Raw genomic sequence first — 18,308 nt, 5'->3', positions numbered from 1 at the left:
GGTCCCTTCGTTCCAGTGAAGTCAAATCTTAATGCAATGACATTCAAGATGCTTCTGTGCTTCCAACTTTGTGACATCAGTTTGGGGAAGACCCTTTCCTGTTTCAGCATAACAATGCCCCCGTGTGCACAGTGAGGTCCATATAGAAATGGTTTAGTTGAGAATGGTGTGGAAGAACTTGACTGGCCTGCAGTGCCCAACCTCACTAATACTCTTCCGGCTGAATGGAAGCATATCCCTGCAAAAATGCTCCAACATCTAGTATAAAGCCTTTCCAGAAGAGTGAAGGTTGTTATTAGCAGAAAAAAGTTGGACTAGTCCACACATTATATAAATCCACAGTGATTATACAGAGAGAAGGATAAGGATATGAAGCATGGAGCAATTCTGTTTTATTCTGAAGCAAATAGGTAAAGTTACCCTGAGGCTTGTAATTCAATTGACAAGGGACTTGTTAACAAATATGTCCAGGACTAATTATTTTTTTGGTGAGCAAGCATCTCCTTGATGTTGCTCTCATGCCTGTATTCAAAGAAAAGTTTCCAAACATCAGCGCTAGAATTAGACGTGTTAGAATATGTGTAAAGTAACTTGGCATTTTGGAGAATTTGGTTTTTTCGCATTTGAAATTACAAGGGAAGTGCTTGAAACAGTTCTTAGTGTATTATTTCCAGAGAACAAACACCAGCTTTTGACATGCATTAAGCTGCCTCTGGTGAGAAGAAAAAAGAGGAAGGGGATTTGCAATTTAAGCGAGAGGGCAATGGGCAGCATGCTGAGCCCAGTTGTCTTGCATGAGGATTAACCGCATGATTTTCAGACTGATGAGAGGTAGTTCAAAATACCACAGTATTTAGTTTTCCAGTGGAATCAGAGATAAAATAGAGTGAAATTATTTTACAAGAAAATAACTTAAACACATGATTGTAACTTACTCATGCAAAACTACTTAAAGCGGTTGTTCTCAAACTCAGTCCCGGGGGACCCTGTGTATGCTGGTTTATGTTCCAACCACAATTGCAATCCCAGAATATTAAGATTTTTTTTAATAAGGTGAATTTCATGTTTAGATGGATTATTTACCCTCTTAAGCCACATTATGTCAGAAATAACTATGTTTGCCATAAAGAATAGAAGTCCCATGTTCACATTGTGCTTATTGTGTTATATTGCAAATAATTGCATAAAAAGAGGTCACAAAGAGTTTTACGAATAAAATGAAATACTGAGGTGAACAAAAGGTTGTTTGGACACATTTGTAAGTTGTTTCATTATTTTTTACTTTATTATTTACACAATGCAAGTTTGGCCAGTTATCATTTGTTTTGTCTTTGAATTCTTCTTTATCTACCAAATGGTTAGTTTTAGTGGCCGTGTGTCCACACTTTGACCAGTTATGAGTCTTTTGATTCACTTCTGTCTTTAATTTGACCAGCTAAAACATTTTTTTACCTCTTTTTGTGCAGTTTTGTACAATATAGCCCAATGTGAATATGGGACTTTTATTCTTCATGGCATCCAGAGCTATGTCTGACATATTGTGGCTTAAGAGGCTAAGTAATCCATCTAAATAAATCTGAATGTATAATTAAGAAAAATTAACTGCTTGTTAAAATTCTGGAATTGCAATTGTGGTTATAATGAAAAGCTGCATGCACAGAGTTTGAGAACCACTGCCAATAGAGGACAGTGAGGTCATGATCTAAGTAGTTTTTTTATCTGTGCACTGTTTGAAGTCTTATAATTACAAAACAAAGATGATTAACAAGGGGAAAATGTCCAAAGTGTCTGCTTCACATTTCTGTGATTCAGATCAAGGAAATAACTCATGTTCATGCCGTAATAATGCAATTTAGTTCAGTGGTGCATGCACCCCATCTCCACATCTCATTTTTGGAGAGGCTATTTGTGGTGTGTTCTCTACATGTAACTTAATTGCACAATTACCACGGAAAGACATTGTTTATAATGTTATGGGTCAACTTATGTTCTTCCTGGCACTGATCAAATAGTCCACTTTCATCTGATTGATACTTGATTTTAATATGCTCATTAAAAACAAAAAAGCATACTTGCAACTTACAATCAGTTTGTCACAGCTAATCACCGTTGTTGCTCTGGTTGTGGATGACTAGAGATGCCAGGTTATTTTATATATTTTTTGTATTTAACAAAACAGTTTACTGAATTAATTTAATGTAAAAGACCCCTAATATGTGTCTTTGATGACATAAGTAGTTGTGCTCCAAGGGGGGAAATGCAGCTTACCATCTACAGGCTCACATAGGCACATGCATTTTTATTACAGAGCAACTCGGTCACAGTTGCTACAGATGCTGGAAATGTCAATGGAAACTGACAGATTGTGGCAGCTGATAATGGGCAGGACTATAAGACTATCATCAAAAGCCCCAGCAGCTCCAACATATTCCCCCTGATACCCAGCTCCACAAACTCATAGACTGTGCTTGGCCTGGTTCCAGGTGTGGAAATGATCTCTGAAAATGTCTGATAGGCAGACAACTGTTCATTTTGGGAGAAAAAAGGAAACTACACATTGGAAATAACATCTTATTGAAAAAAACAATATTTAGATACTTGGTTGATATGCTTTTAATTGATTTATTTACTGTGAATATTCAAGGCACTATTATATGCAGGTATACAATGCTGAGTTGTTAAATTGAGAGCTCAAACACTGTCCATCGGAGGACATATAAGTGGAAGTCATTCAAAATATGCTTGGGCTTATAAGATTATTAGCTTTTAAGCTTTTCTAAACCAACAGCAGCATAATAAGTTGACACTATACAGGCAAAGGACCTCATTCAACCTAACAAAAAACAAAAATGGTGCTTATTTTGCTGAAAATAACTAAAATACAAACCAGTTTCAAAACAATTAAAAGTATGAAAACAAATCTCCATTCATCCATTTCAGAAAAGGCTTGAAATTTCTTTGTGTTAACATAATTCAAAACACAACAAAATATGATATTTAAAGCGCTCCTCAGCTTTATTGCTTGGCAAGTATGTCGAACAGCTGGTCTGGGTTGGCTGGAAGATCTAAATTTGTTTAAATTTGATTAGTTTGTTACATTTGTACACTTTGATAGCATATTCCAGCACTATGCTAGTTTGTAATTGGATGAACGTCTAGAATGTATTACTGCTCTTTCGGGATGCTGGAAAAGACAAGAAATTTGATCCTTAGGTCAGATCTTTAAACATTATGAAGTGTAAGTTTACTGGCATCCCATGCTTACTGCTGTGATTACAAAAACCAATCTGTAAATGTAAAGGGAAGGAAATTAATTCTAGTCTATCATTTGCCAAGTCTTCCAGGTAACTGGAATATTTATAAAGTAATGGCCCTTCGGCTCTCAGGGAGTCCTTTAACTCGATTATTCATATTAAGTAAGTGTTAATTATTTAATCAAGGAAGCTGAGAATTAGGTCAACAGTAAAAGCTAGTTAACTATATTAAACTATATAAATCAAATATTCACAGCTCAAAAGAGAATGTGAAATTTCTTTCAACTGATCAAGTGCACTTCCAATTAGCACGTATGTGACACAGAATATTAAAGAAATCGCTGTAAAATACATTTTATAGCAGTCACAGCAACCCTACAGTTGAGGCAGTGGGTGCATTTGCAACCTCAGCTGGGCATTTGCCTACATACTTTCTACCTTCACTTGAGCCTACACCCGCCACATTACTGCTTTTAGGTTCCCTCTGAATATTTCGGAAATGTAAAATGAACACGGTGCTGTCAATCACTTTGCAAGCAGGTGTTTAGTTTTAAAATTCCATGTTTGAACACACCCATGCTACAATTTGAATAAGGGGGCAACAATATAAAATAAATGTACTTATTAAGTGGATCATGCAAAAGTTTTGTAATACACTGCTCTAACCACTATGCCACAATGCCATTCTTCAGAGAAGCTACATCATTGTTTAAACAATCCAACTGAAACTGACTTAGCTGAAAGGCCTTTTTGCCTCTGTAACAAGCATTGTTCCAAAGCCAGAAAGCCACACACTGATCCCACAAACTGAGGGTGCTCAGTGTATTTGGAGGGAAACCTTTATAGCTGCTGTAAAATCTAACAGACCTTGCTCTCTCACTATGGAAGAGAGCTACTGAGAGTTTTCAGTGAGTTTTTCTTTTCTTTTCATTATTTTTGCACATCAATTTGTGTCTTCATTGTGATTTCATAGATATTGACTTAAGTGCATGAATCACATTATGAATACTGTTATGAAGGTTGGTCTTGTGGGAGAGTCTTTTAAATTCTCAGGGTTTCTATTTTCATTAAAGTAGCATACAAGAAAAAATACATTTCCAGGAGCTGTGGAACATTAGCATAAGTAAGTTCATTTATGCAGGGCTAAAAAAATCAGTGTTCCCCCCATCTCTTTCTGTCATACTCTCTCTGTTACACACACACACACACACACACACATGCTCACATGCAATGATCACAGCCCCAATAAATGTGAAACTACTTTTGTGGGGTGTCGTGATAATTTTCAATTATTACTAGTCATTCACAATAAACAATGTTTGAAATAAGCATTGCATTCCAGCTCAACAACCAAGCACAGTGCACACAATATACAGTATAAAGTGTGCTGTGATAGGGTGTTGTGAGTTCTGTGGGGTCCTCATTGATTGTAATTTTATCAGCCTTTGAGATGCCTCCTCTTTACAAATTCTTTTGTACAAGTTCATCTACACAGACAGATAGAAAGAAAGGCCATTTTTAATAGTATCTGTTTATAATATATATGCAAAATGTTGACTTAATTGCATGGTATCCTTAAAAATAGTACTAGAAACTTAAATGATACATTTTCATTTCTGGTGTTTCCATATGGTTACTCCCTTCAAGGAGCTGTCAATCTTGCACAGCAGTCAGATAAGTGATAATTGAAAGCTTTTAAGTCAAGCAAAATGTCACATGTGGGATTAAATTTAGCAGCCTTGTGAAAAGGTAAAATGGCCTCTTATGAAACCTGACAGATACCTTGATCAGTATCATCATGCTTACTGTGACTGGGGTTCAGTGCACAGAGATAATTATATATATAGTACATACCATAACGGTATCCATGAAGCACGTTGGAGACATGACAAATATGACAAATCCAGAATTACTCAAGCATTCTATACTTGGTAAGAATCACTGACTCCAGCTGTGAGGGAGATTTCTACATTAACTTATAGTCTGAAAGGTGGTGCATTATTACTTTATTCTGTAAAAGATCCCATGTATTCCAATATACACAGTATATACAGAGAGACGCCATATCACAGGACAGACAGCAAACAAGTATAAACACTAATTCTTTTTGTTTTTGGTCTGTTACATTTTGATTGGCACATTACATGTGGAATTATTGAAGAAAGGGTGTAAGCACAGAAATGGAATGAGACGAAGGTCCATATGAGTGCATCACCTGCCATTATAGACCATTAGTGCAGTGGTCAAATGGTCATAAGCTTGTCACACTTCATTGGACCCATTAGCTCTGGTGTTACACAGTGGTGACACAGAGGAAGACCTCATGCTTCCACTTCTCATTCTGCTCAATGGCACGAGACAATCACATACTCCACATTCAATTTCTCTCAACCAAAACAATACTACCTCGTAGTTTATCAAAATCAGTTATGCCAAAATCTTACTGTACATTTTTTGTAAAAACCTTTGCGCATTGCTCCAAAGGGGACACCCAGCCTCACTTCGAGGCAAGAAGAATGTCAAGAGCACTGTGGGTGATGCCACAACTAGGCCTCATTTGCTTAGTCATCCCCAATCATGCAGCTGCCAGAATATACAACAATAATTACATTTACGTTTATAATGAAAGCATCCTTTCCCATTGTATTCTACTCTCGGTCTCCAAAGAAGTATTGATACTGTACCACGTGTTATGCTGACAATTACTTATTATTAACCCACAAACACAAACAAAATTCAGTCTATCAGTGCCTGTGGGGTATGCATTCTTGTGTGAAACGTATTCCCTCTGGGTAATCTTGAGGTGGCACGCTGTATGATAAGGACATTTAGACTGTCCCAGTCTCAGTCTCAGTAAAATAAGAGAAGGAAGGAATGGAGGAAACAGCTGAGCAAACAGAGAGGGGGGAGTAGAGGGGGGGACAATAATGTGGGTGTGATCATGTCCGACACATGCTCCGCCACCCAAGCGTGGGGCCACCTACACCTCCACCTGCTTCTTTTTCTATCTGCCAATCACATGTAATAAAAAAAACAAAATAAGATAAGAAGATAAGAATCCGGTTTACAACAGGGTGAAAAGTGCAAGTGAAAGACCTGAAGAGTGGGGCTACGTGTAGGCAATGAAACACTGATTGCTTCTGAAGCCACACCTGTGTCCTCTCAGAAATAACACCTGTGAGAGATCATGCAGATACTGTATTGGACCTGCCCTCTCCCTTCCAGCACCATGGCACTTTGACCCCAGGGCTACAGGAAAGGTGAAATGAGCCTGCAACCTTGTCTCTCTCTTTCGTTGTCTCTTTCTCTTTCTCTTTCTCTTTGAGCCATTCCCCTCCCTTTGGCCTGAAGGCACCAAACCTTCATCTCCTTCCATTTCTTCCCCACAGGCATCCAGATAGGTCACTGCTTGTACAAAGATGCCATTGATCCTTTGTTTTGGTGAATTACAAAAGCGTCTCACTTTCAGTCTGCGCCTTTAGGTCCAGCGCAAAGGAATTCCAAATGCCCACCACCTGCTCCAACGTCTAGGGGTTCACACTGGGGAAAAAACTCTCTCTGTCCCTTGGCATGACATGACTTATTACATATTCTGTAGCAGTTCCATAGTATAATGGTTGGGAACTGGATTTGTAACATGGAGGTTGCAGGTTTGCTTCTTGGGGCACTGCCATTGAGCAAATTACATAGTCAGAATTGCTATGTAACCAGCTGCATAAATTGATACTATGTAAAAATGTAAGTTGCCATGGATAATAGTGCCTAGTGTCTAGAATGTAAAAGCAGGCTTCTAAAGAGAACCATCAGTGCAGGGACCCCAAAAACTCTACAGTGTACACACAGAGAAGTAGAGCATCTGGTGACATGAGACTGAGAATACCTCACTGTTCTGATGTCCTGTTCTGTTCACTAAGAAGTCTGTTTGTCTATAAATACACTAAAATAGACCCTTTTCAGAGCAAGAGTCAAATGAGTAGAGTAAAAAGAAACCCACTTGAAGATGTAAGGAATTCCTTTAAAGAACCAGCCTGCGCCCAGATGACCTGTAGTAAGAACAACAAAAAACAATAAGGCAAACAGCAAAAAAAAAAAGTGTTTTGAGCACAAAGCCCTCCAGGCCTGTTGTTGCAGTAGCATTCCAATGTAATTGTAGGTAGATAGAGACGGCGTGGAAAAATGTTGTCCCCACTCACGGCGTATTGTCAGCAAGGAGACATGGGTTGCTATTGTCAGAAATCTCATCATTCATGCACCAAATTACTGTCACTGCGTATTCCATCTTGTTGAAATAACACGCCCCCTGCTACATTTCCTTATGACATCACACCCTTCTGCTTAAAGAAATAGAAAAGTAAAGAAATCCTCTGGGGATGTTTTGCCTTGAGTTAAATGAGCCATGTAGTAACCTGTGAGTAAATTGGCTCCAGCTAATCCTTGCAATAAAAGCAACATACTGCAAATAAGATTTGGCCTGAGACTAAGAAAGGACCCTTCTGATATTCTGCAAAAAAAGAAATAAAACTAGTTTGAAACGCGCAACTGCAACCTTTTGAATTAGAATTGGAAACATGAACAAATGTAATGTCCTCATTGACAATATTTTAACTGAAAAATTCAGAGAAGAAAAATTTTACATCACACATATGCATTTCTGATACCATCTACAGACATGAACACATTTCTCTAGAACCTCATGCACATATTTTCTACTGCAGTTCAAAATGTATTTTTGTGTAATCACAAATCAGACTCCAGCTAGAACTGAGCTCAAACAGACTTTTAAACATGCCGTTCAAAAAAAAAATGTTTGCAACAGTCTTTATTTTTTTATTTTTGGATAACTCAAACTTCTGCAGCCTGAAAATGATCCGTTACTGTTTTGGTTTTCTTATCGCTGTGTACAAAGTCATAACAGGAAAAAGTTGCATCACCTGTGAGCCTTGTGGTTTGGAACACTCCTGGGCCAATTTATTGCATAAATAGCAAGAAAAATCAGTCTTAAATGCATCCATTTTCCATCTATCCTATTTAAATTCTGATACTTTGGGTCATGGCTTTTGATAACTCAGTGTTGTGGCAGAAAAAGTTAGAGCTTTTCTTCCTCTTTGCTTTAGGATATCTCTCTCTATGACATTTCCAACAGGCTGGGAGCTGTTTGCGTTTATCAAACTGTCTGATCAATTGCAGTTCCCCAGATCACAGTGGCAGTGCTCAGCACTAGGCATGGCTTTCTGAATGTAGGCAGAGAAACAGGGGAAATGCAGTGGGATGGGGGCTGCTGGGCAGCCTACCCTGTTAAAGTGTTGTTCCATTGTAGAACGTTATGATTCACTTTTTATATTTAAGAAAGCTACTGAACGTTAAGGTAAACAAAACCATACATTATACCTCATTGGCACACCTGCCAATAAAATGTGATGTAATGTAAATACTAAGTACTATTGTCCTTCAGTAAATATCTACACACTTTTTTGACTTTTAAAAAAAATTGTATATTCTTGAATAAGAAGTATAAATAGAGTGCCATGATTGTATTAGCCCTTGATTAATAATTAAAATAATCAGTTCTTGGTTGTGTCCTCAGACTATTTGTCCCCAAAATGTTAGGCATGCAAATAAAATATACTGCTTGCGAAGCTAATGGAGTGACTTTATATGACTCATAAATGTCTCACTTTTTTAACAGTCTGCCATGAATTTTTAAAAAGCATAAAATGACTTTAAAAAGAGTAATTTGTTTGGAATTGTGGGACCATCATTGCACTGATTGAAATATAAAGATAGCGGGGAAAAAGGGAAAATAAATGAAGTGTGTCCAAATGTTGTGCGGCCCAAAATAAAGAAGCTAAGCCCTTTGAATGGGAAGGAAAGATAATGGTGTGTGGATGCCATTAGCCCCCTCCTCAATTTGCTCATCTCCACTAAGTCATTATGTGATCTGACAAATATTTCTGCTCTGAGATCTTCAGGAACTCTCTGGAGACAACCTGCAATTCACCCCTCTCTCATTAGAGCAAATTCCTCCAGTTCCACTGACACAGGTTGAAACCTGCAGCTTCCAACAAGGGTGGCAGGGGTGGGGGATATGGAACGAGGGATTCCTAATGCATTTTTGCCATGACTTCAGTCAGCTAATCATGTAACAATGCCACAGAATAGACCTTTAAGAACAGCGCTTCAATCAAAAATTGACCCTACAGAGGGTCCAAAGAATGGAGCAGCTCCATGCCTGGTTGGGGATGTACATGCGTAGCGACCTCTGGATTTGTCTGAAAATGTTCTTTGGTGTATTGGAAGGGGTCTAGCCCTTTTGTGGTAGACAACAGAGCATCCACCCCCTAGAGAGCAAGCGGCTGATATTCACGTGCACATGGCTTGATGCGTTTCCCAATAGCCTTTTGCCTCTGGCGATGACCCCAGAATTCCATGGGGCTGTGCAGTACTCTGCAGTGATCCCTCTTTCATGGACATGTTGCTCCACCTCTCTATCTGTCATCCTGCCCCATAGTGAGGCAACTGTACAGGCGAAATCCAAGAAATGAGAAAGAGTGTGACAGTGATAGAGAGAGAAAGAGTGAAAGAGTAAGAGTAAGAACAAAAAAGAAAAAAGACAGAGAGAGAGCAAGAGAAAATTAGAAAGTGAGGGAGCAAGAATAAAAGAGAGAGAGAGAGAGAGAAAGAGAGAGAGAACCTCAAATAGAGTGTTAAAGTACTCCATTAATGGGCAAATACAAGGGACAGTCACAGGAGAAGTCTCCCTTGTTTTCCTTCTCTTCTTGTTCCTCACCCTATAACCCCCCCACCCCCCACCCAGATCAATGGCAGCGGCTGGGGGAGTGGATCAATGGTAATTACCCAGAGTTCTCTGCTCTGTGTAATTGCAAAGTGAGGAAAGATGGGCCTGGTGCCACCGCAAGCCACCATTGAGACCACCACTCTGAACTCTGTTGTTATTTAGATCTGCTGACAGGTCCTTCTCTCTTTTTCCCCTCTCCTCCTTTTTCTGCCAGGATCTGATAGTGTATCCTTTCGTAAACCCCCTTCACCTCCTCCTCCCAATCCAACTCACCAGCCCCATCCCCCTTACCCCTGCTCTTCATTTACCGACGTCCTACCTCCTCCTCCAAATGAAAAAAACTGCCATTTATGTTCATTGCATATTCAAACAAACAAACTCTAAATCTTCATAATGAATTCTGTCTGCCTGGCCTGTTTGTTCACAGCAGGCAGCACATGAAAAGGAAGGGAAAAGACAAGTTGTTTTTTATTCTTTTACAGAGATAGGTACGTCTGGTTTTGCCACCCGTCCTGCCAAACCAAAGTTAATGCATTTATGTGTAAATGCAGTTATGATTTTCATATGGTGTAACCATGCCAGAGTTGCTCACAGTGCAAAATGATTGTGGTGTGGGTTCATGGCTTGGTCCATGGATCTCTACCCTGGTAAACAATCGCTTACTAAATCTCTCAGAATGCATACAAGGAAGAAAGTCAAAGGTGACATTAGTGGTAGTGTATTATGGGGAAAACACACTCCTGACTTTTCACACCATTGACTCCAAGTGAATGTGAATTTATTCAGTCATTTAATAGTCATCATTACCATCATCATCATCACTTTGTTTTCTGATGATATCAGCAGAGCTTACAGAAAGAGAAAAAGCTCTGAACCCGAACACAGTAATTAGCTCAGCGAAACAATATGTTTTAGATGTGTCTGGGGGGACGCTTCTGCCATTGCTCTTAAACCCATCTAAGCTGTCCCTTGAGCCCTTAAGATCATCATTGGTTTTCAATTCACTTAATATATCGCTGATACTCATTATCCTGGTGACCAGAGATCTCTCCAGAGGATACCGCCGCTCTATTCATTAACAACAGCCCTCGAAGGACACGCGGCATCAACAGGCCATTTAAAACCCATTACACTACCAGTGCGCCACAAGTCCGCCGCTTCTTATTTATGTTCCCGCACATTTGCTTTGCATGCTTTACGGCGCGTAAATTTGCATGAACGTTTTCGCGGCTCAGTCGGCTTGGAGCACTGTTCACGTGTGCATAAAAGAAGGAAGTTATTAGGGAGCTGGAATGTGAAGTCGCAGGAGACCGCAGCGTGAAGATGGCATCTGTAATCTGTACCACAAGCTCTTAAAGTGGGAGGCAGAGAGACAGAGAGAGAGATAACTTTCACAGACACAACTCACAATCAAATGCTTTGGCTTTGATTTGTCTCTCCTCTCATAATGTTCTCATCTTTCTTTCACTCCTCTTGACGTGGCACCACGATTTATCTTGTGTGCTTTCTTTTTTTTCGCAGAAAGAAGCAGCAGTTGGAATGTTTGTTCACACCACGCCTCATTGTTTGGGTTTGAATGCTGCTCAGTGTTCTGTTAAACGTTGCAGTTGATCTCCGGCTCCCCTTGGTGAGAGAATATAGTCGAGTTCCCAGTACAGCATAGGCACAGTCACAGGGGGAAGCGTTCAGATGTGTCCGCATGCATGGACACTGATCTCTGCTTCAAAGGAATCAGCCAGGTGTGACTGGTCAAACACTGAGACTCTAAAGAGACAGGGTCATCACATGTTTACCTCATCTGGATCATTCAAAGCTGGTTTATCTATTTGGTTTCATGGCTGTTCAATCAGGGGAATATTTACAACGGTATTTGCAGTAAATTTAATAAAGTTGTAACCATGCTTGAAGCCCTCTGACCCTCAACACCATTTTCAGATTGATTCATTGTCTGTGTTCTCCTCTTTGTTTGTGGATCTTTATGGTGTTATAATTGTTTCCATTTGTTTCCCCATTTAATGCAAACTATCTACGCTCTTTATGTTTGACAGATAGCATACGTTATGTTGCCACCTCACGCCACTATAGTTCTTTTATCTAAAAAATAAACATAAATTCAAAATACAGCTCTTTTTCAGGGTCAGAAAGTACACTGGGTACACTGCCCAAATATGGTATGAACCTCAGATGGTTTCACTGCTCGAGATGAAGTGTTTCTCCTTTTTACTTTGCTGTCTTGGTAGATGGCTCAGCATCTTCACTGAGTACACTGTTGTTTGTTGTCACTGTGTTGGGTCTCCTTGAACCTTGTTATATTCACACTAATGAGGCACGAAGAGGGAGGCCACATGTGAACATCCCCTTAGGAGCCAAATAACTGTGCATCCAGTCCTCATGGGAGATGGAGACTAATGACAAATCAATGGCACTGTGCATTTACAACTCTATTGATGGCAGGTTCAAATTCTTATTTACTCAGGGAGAGGTCTGTTCATTGACTCTGTTACAGAAGAGATGAGCAGCAGTGCCCCAAGGTGAAAGGTGAGACAAGCATGTGAGTCTGGAGCAACACCAAAAATCTCAGCTCATCAATATTAACCACTTCATTTCTTTTTTAGTTTTTGGATTTCTTTTTTATGCAGGTTTCACATTTCAGATTTGTGAATCCCATTCTCAGAGAGATAACAATTCACTGAGCATGCTTCAAAGGTCAATCCATGCCTCTCATTGTTTGTGTAAAAAAAAGCCAATGGAACACAACCACAGAAGGTTTTAGCTCCATTTTCCTTCATGTGCTCAATGATGACAATTACTTATTATCCGTTCACCTTAACTGCATGTCTACGCATCCGCTGACCCACAAACCCCCAACTCTGGCTGTTGGCAGCCTGATAGTGATAATGTGCTACTCAGCTTGTCCTCTTGTCCTTTTCCTCTTATTAGTGGCAGCAGTGCAGAAGTCTGGGCAGGAGGTGGAGTGATAATTGAGAACAGCACTGACCACTTGGCCTCTAAAAAACAGTTAGATCTCAATTCAGTTTTTTTCTCCCGTCATACTCTTCGTTATCCGCATATCGTGTCAAGATCTTGGTGCACTGCCCTAGCCAGGTCTGAGGACTCACAAGCTTGTTCTGTCCCTCGCCCCTCTGGGCTCAGAGCTCTGTTGAAACACGGAGACACCGCTCGTGTTTTCTCTCAGTTGTTTTTTGGCTGCAAACAAGCCTGAGCGTCATGTCAGAGAGCCCTGTGGCAGTTTGGAAAACAGGAGGTGGGCCGCTCGGGGGCCGACGGCCGGGAAAGTTTCTGAGAATTCCTCTGTGTGACACCCACGCCTGCTAATGCCAGCCTTACATAAAGGGCCATCGTTCTCCACTGAGCACCTCTGACAGACCATGGGGCAGGAACTCCAAGGGGGAAGGGGGAAGGGGGGAGGGTGGAGCGGAAAACTCCCCTCTATTCTTCCTCTATGTGAAAGAGAGAAAGAAAGAGAGAGATAAGGAACAAGGCTGGCCCCTGACTGAGTTTTGTTTCCAAGCGTCTAAAGCTTTATTACGCTCCTATTGGGGGGTCATTTACAACATCTGTTTCTTTCTCCTTTACATCTGTTTTCCCCTCACTTTTCTCTCCGTCTCCTCTCAACAGAAGTACTACTGACGTCAAAGAACAGAAGAGTAGCCTGCTAGCTAGTTACTGCTGACATCCTAATGAGCAATAGTCCCCCAGCCATAGAGTGCTCAACTGACACATAGTGATAAGGAAGAGTAGGGAGGTCCTAGGTCCATACAGATTGTTTTATGACACCAGTGTACAGCTGTGTTGAGAAAACAGATATTCTCTGGGTCCCTAATATATCCAAATCATGTCTATATCAAACTCATGGAAAGTGCACAATCAAAGGAAAAGAAAGTTGACTTTTTTGACATTTAATGCTCGGTTAAATGACAAACTAGGACAACAACACATTTTGCAGTCACTTCATCAAGTTTGCTTGTTAAATTTGGTTTTAAATGTCACAAGGTCATAAGGCCTCTTTGTTTTTCTTATGAGTGTGCAGTTCACAAAACGAGAGAGAGAGAGAGAGAGAGAGGTTATTTATAATTTAGTTTAAACAGTCTTCATCCCCACAACACAAAGGAACAGGACACATCATGACAGCCTGCTGATTTTTGAGATCTGCTTGCTGTTTTAACAGAGGAAAATGAAATGGGCTATGTATTAATTCAATCAGAGGATCATGCCACTGCTTATTGTAGTTTTCCGTTGGCCACAGTTGGCAGAAGTTCTAAGGTTGAAACGTTAATCCCCCATTTTGGATAAATGTGAGGGAATCTGGCTTTGCGCCACAGGTGATTTTAGTTTAAGCCTTCCTGAGCCCTCCATACCCATCTACAGCTAACACACAGCAGCTGCTTCACAGATAAGGTAGCGGATGGAGGCAGAACCGGGCCTAAACAGGCTGTAATGGCCATTCCCTTTAGCTGTCTTTGCCTCCATCTGTTCATTTCAGAAGCATTGATCTTAAAGGCGACAAACACAGAATCATTCATCTCACAACATGTCAGGCTCAGGTCTCAAGGCAAAATGCATAAAAAGATGCAGACTGTGTGTGGAACATTCTGCAACCTGTAATTAGAAAGGGTGTAAAAAAAAAGATCATAAACTTTGGTTTACTGTGCAAAATCCGTTGAATCCTTGCACTCACAGATGATGCCCAGGTAAACATAAAGATATTTTACTCTGAGCACTACATACCATGTATTCCCCTTTTAGGTGGTGGATTTAAAATATTATTTATGCATATAGAAGATCACTACTTGTTGATATACTGGACGTCTGTCCTTTGCCAACCTTCTTTGTCTGTTAAGTAAACAAATCTAAGGAAATATTTCATGTTTGAAATCTCATCTGTGGGTGATTGAAAATAAGACTTGTAATTGAAGACATCAATAGATTGTCATATTTGAAACAAAATGTAATCACAGATTGAATTTTGGAAGAAGGAGCACTTGACATTACAGAATTCACACTTGCATATGCGACAAGCCGCTACAAAGAACAGTATAAAATAGACACTTAACACAAAGATACTTTAGCTTCTAATGGTTTCCAAGAAAATACCCTTCAACTTGTGAAAGAGCATGTTTTGATTCCATCAGCACATGTCAATCAAACATGAGCAATCAAGACAATTCTGAAAATAATTAAAGCACCAAGGACAAAAAGAGCTGGTCACTTGAGAGGCTGCCAACTAAATGATGCAAACTGTTTGCAAGAGCTGATCCAAAGACATCACAGGGATTACTGGGTGAATAAAGACTGAGTAAAGAATGTCAACCAACCACAGGGATGGAAAATACAAAAGGCCTTGCTCTCTAGATTACCACTGCAAAGAAGCTTTTGGAAGAAACAGTATGGCAAGAAATATTCCAATGAGAGAACTAGGATTTTATTGTGGAAAAAAATATGAAATGAGAATAGAATAGTAGGCTCTTAAAATTAGTGTCAGACTGAACAGAGCTCAAACCAGCTGGCAAGAGGTTTGGCCAGGCTGAGCCATGGACAAATCGGTGGCTCTATATTTGTCTAGTAATCATAATGTCCCTTCATCATAATTCAACATAATACTTGGATCTAGGCAGTGCTAAAACCAGCAAACACATGCTGCTTCATTACATGAGTGTGTGTTCAATCACACACAGCCAATATTGTACTGTGAACAGACAATGCCAGCAAGCCAAACGGAGATATAGAGGCTAAAGATAACTCATAGCTGTTTTTCTACACTTTGAAGTTGCAGCACAAGGCACGGTAAAACAAACGGTATCCTTGAGAAGTTCACATTATTCCTTCTCATTGTGTCTGCCTTCATGAACGAGACAGACATAATGCAGTCATGCAGCATTTAAGCTCCTGGAACCGAGTGATATCTTGGAAGTTCTTCAGTTTTGTTGCCGCAAGTTTATGACACTTTGGGGAAAAGCAGCTTGTCTCAAAAAGCAGGCATTATCTGGCTACTTAGCCTGTAAAAGGTTGTCAGACACAAGCCAATCAGACACCAGACAGGCGGAAATTTCTAGTCTTGGAGGCCAGATGGCAGAGAGCACTTTTCTTTTTTCCTCAATACTGTGATATCAAGACAAACATTTTTTTAATAAAAAAAAAATATATATATATATAAATAAAAACCTGCCACAGCCCATTTGCCCCCTTGAACCGAAAAACTCAATAATCAAAAGAGTTTAGCTTCAATAAAGCTGCAGAAAGAGAGAGCGTCTCCTTCTTGTTTATGTTGACTTGACTTTACCCGGAGTTTTTACGCAGAGCAAGGTCAACAGCAGAGCGAAAGAGAAAGCGGAGACACCAGGCTGCGGGTGACTTTGGGGGATACGCAGGAGGGTTCTGCACCAGCAGGCTGGGTAAATTGTTAGGATATTATGTGAAGGGAGACACAGGCAACGCGGTCCGAGAGGGGAATACCTTTCACCCAGAGACATTCAAGCAGCTGCTGTAAATAAGCTGCAAATAAAGTGTCTAATTGATGTCTCCCAAGGACCCACCCCTCACTTGCTGAGCAAACTAATTGGATAGTCGGCTAATTGATTATTTAGCAAAGCTGTTTGCTAGGGAGAGGGTGAAGGAAAAAATGAAGGTGAGATGTGACATTATGACACTCGTTTGGCTGTTTCAGGATGAATGCCCACAACCCCTCCTCCTTTTTCTCTCAGTGTGCTGCTCTTACAGGGGGCAGGTATGTAACATACAGAGCACTGGGACCTGTCACTCAACACCCACACCAACACACACATGCACATGCACATGCACGCACACATGCAGGCACACGCACGCACACACACACACACACACACACACACACACACACACACACACACACACACACACACAATACTGCCTGACCATGATGCCAAGTGGAGAATCATCAGAGTTGTGCTCCCGCTGTGCCCGGTTTGGTTGCAGTGCTGGCTGAGCATCCCTGTGCTGCTGTTTGACTGCTGAGACCTGCTGCTTCAGTGCCTCCCTATCATCTGGCCCAGCTGCAGAGGTGAGACCATATCTGAGGTCTGCTTTTTCAGTACTCACACACACATGCACACGCACACACACGCACACACATACACACACACACGCACACACACGCACACAAACACATGCGCACAAGAATACATTTTTAAGACAATGCTTTTCAGCACTTTCTACATAAAGCTACTTGCCTTTGGTTTTGGAGTGTTTTTCTCATCTCTAGGACTCAATAAACCCACAGGCTGATCCTAAATCATGACTTGTACATGATTCCATGAGCAGTAAAATGATATTCCTCACTGAGCTGCAGTCTGGCTCTCCCAGAAGCGCTCATCTTATACAGTGTAGCAGAGTACATAACAGTGCAGAACCGACACAGTTCAGTATCACAGTGGGCCAGCTGATGATGTCACACAGGCCCTGGGTCAACACCAAAGATTAAGTGAGTCATTGATAAGTCTCACAATGACTGCGAGCAAAGCACATCTGAGGTCAGCGCCCAGCTTTCTCATACTGCTGCTGTGCACCTCCCCTCCCCCTTTACTCTGAGGACACAGGAAGGGACACAGCAGTCTGCCACCCAAATCCTAGCCCTAGCCAGGGTGACCAGATGTCCTGTCCATTGTGTGGGACAGTCCTATTGTCCTCTAGCCTGCAATGACAGACGGTGTCCGCTACTGTCACACATCACAGACACCCGACCCGCACCCACCCACCTTTTAAAGTATATTCCTGTCCCCTCCCACACTGTCCCATAAAATCACCCCACTTTGTCCTGCCTTTTGACTGTTTAAATCTGATCATTCAAGCTTTAGCACAGGATTTTGGAGTCACTAGTAGTCACACATTTTTTAGCACTGTAAAATGAGGATGTACTCTTATGAGCTTCTTAAGCATTTTTAAATATAATCTTCACTGAATTAATACATTCTTCTGAGGATGCTGGAGGGCAATGTTCAACAATCTGAGTCCTCCTTTGTACATTTCAAATTTGACTGGAATCCTTAAAAAGGAACACTTCCTAAGGTAGGGTTATATGGTGCATCAAAGAAAGAAATGAATATATGCATTATGGTAGGGTTAATGAATACATTTTCTCCTTAATTTTTTTAAAGCATATGTTGTCACATAAGAAAATATCAGGAGTTTGCAGAATTATTTCATATAATTTACACAACGAAACATGATTATTAGAAGTAATTACAGAACCCAGAGCACATTTA

Source organism: Anguilla rostrata, chromosome 13 (assembly GCF_018555375.3).
Source record: "Anguilla rostrata isolate EN2019 chromosome 13, ASM1855537v3, whole genome shotgun sequence".
NCBI lineage: Eukaryota > Metazoa > Chordata > Actinopteri > Anguilliformes > Anguillidae > Anguilla > Anguilla rostrata.
This window is presented reverse-complemented; position numbering follows the sequence as displayed.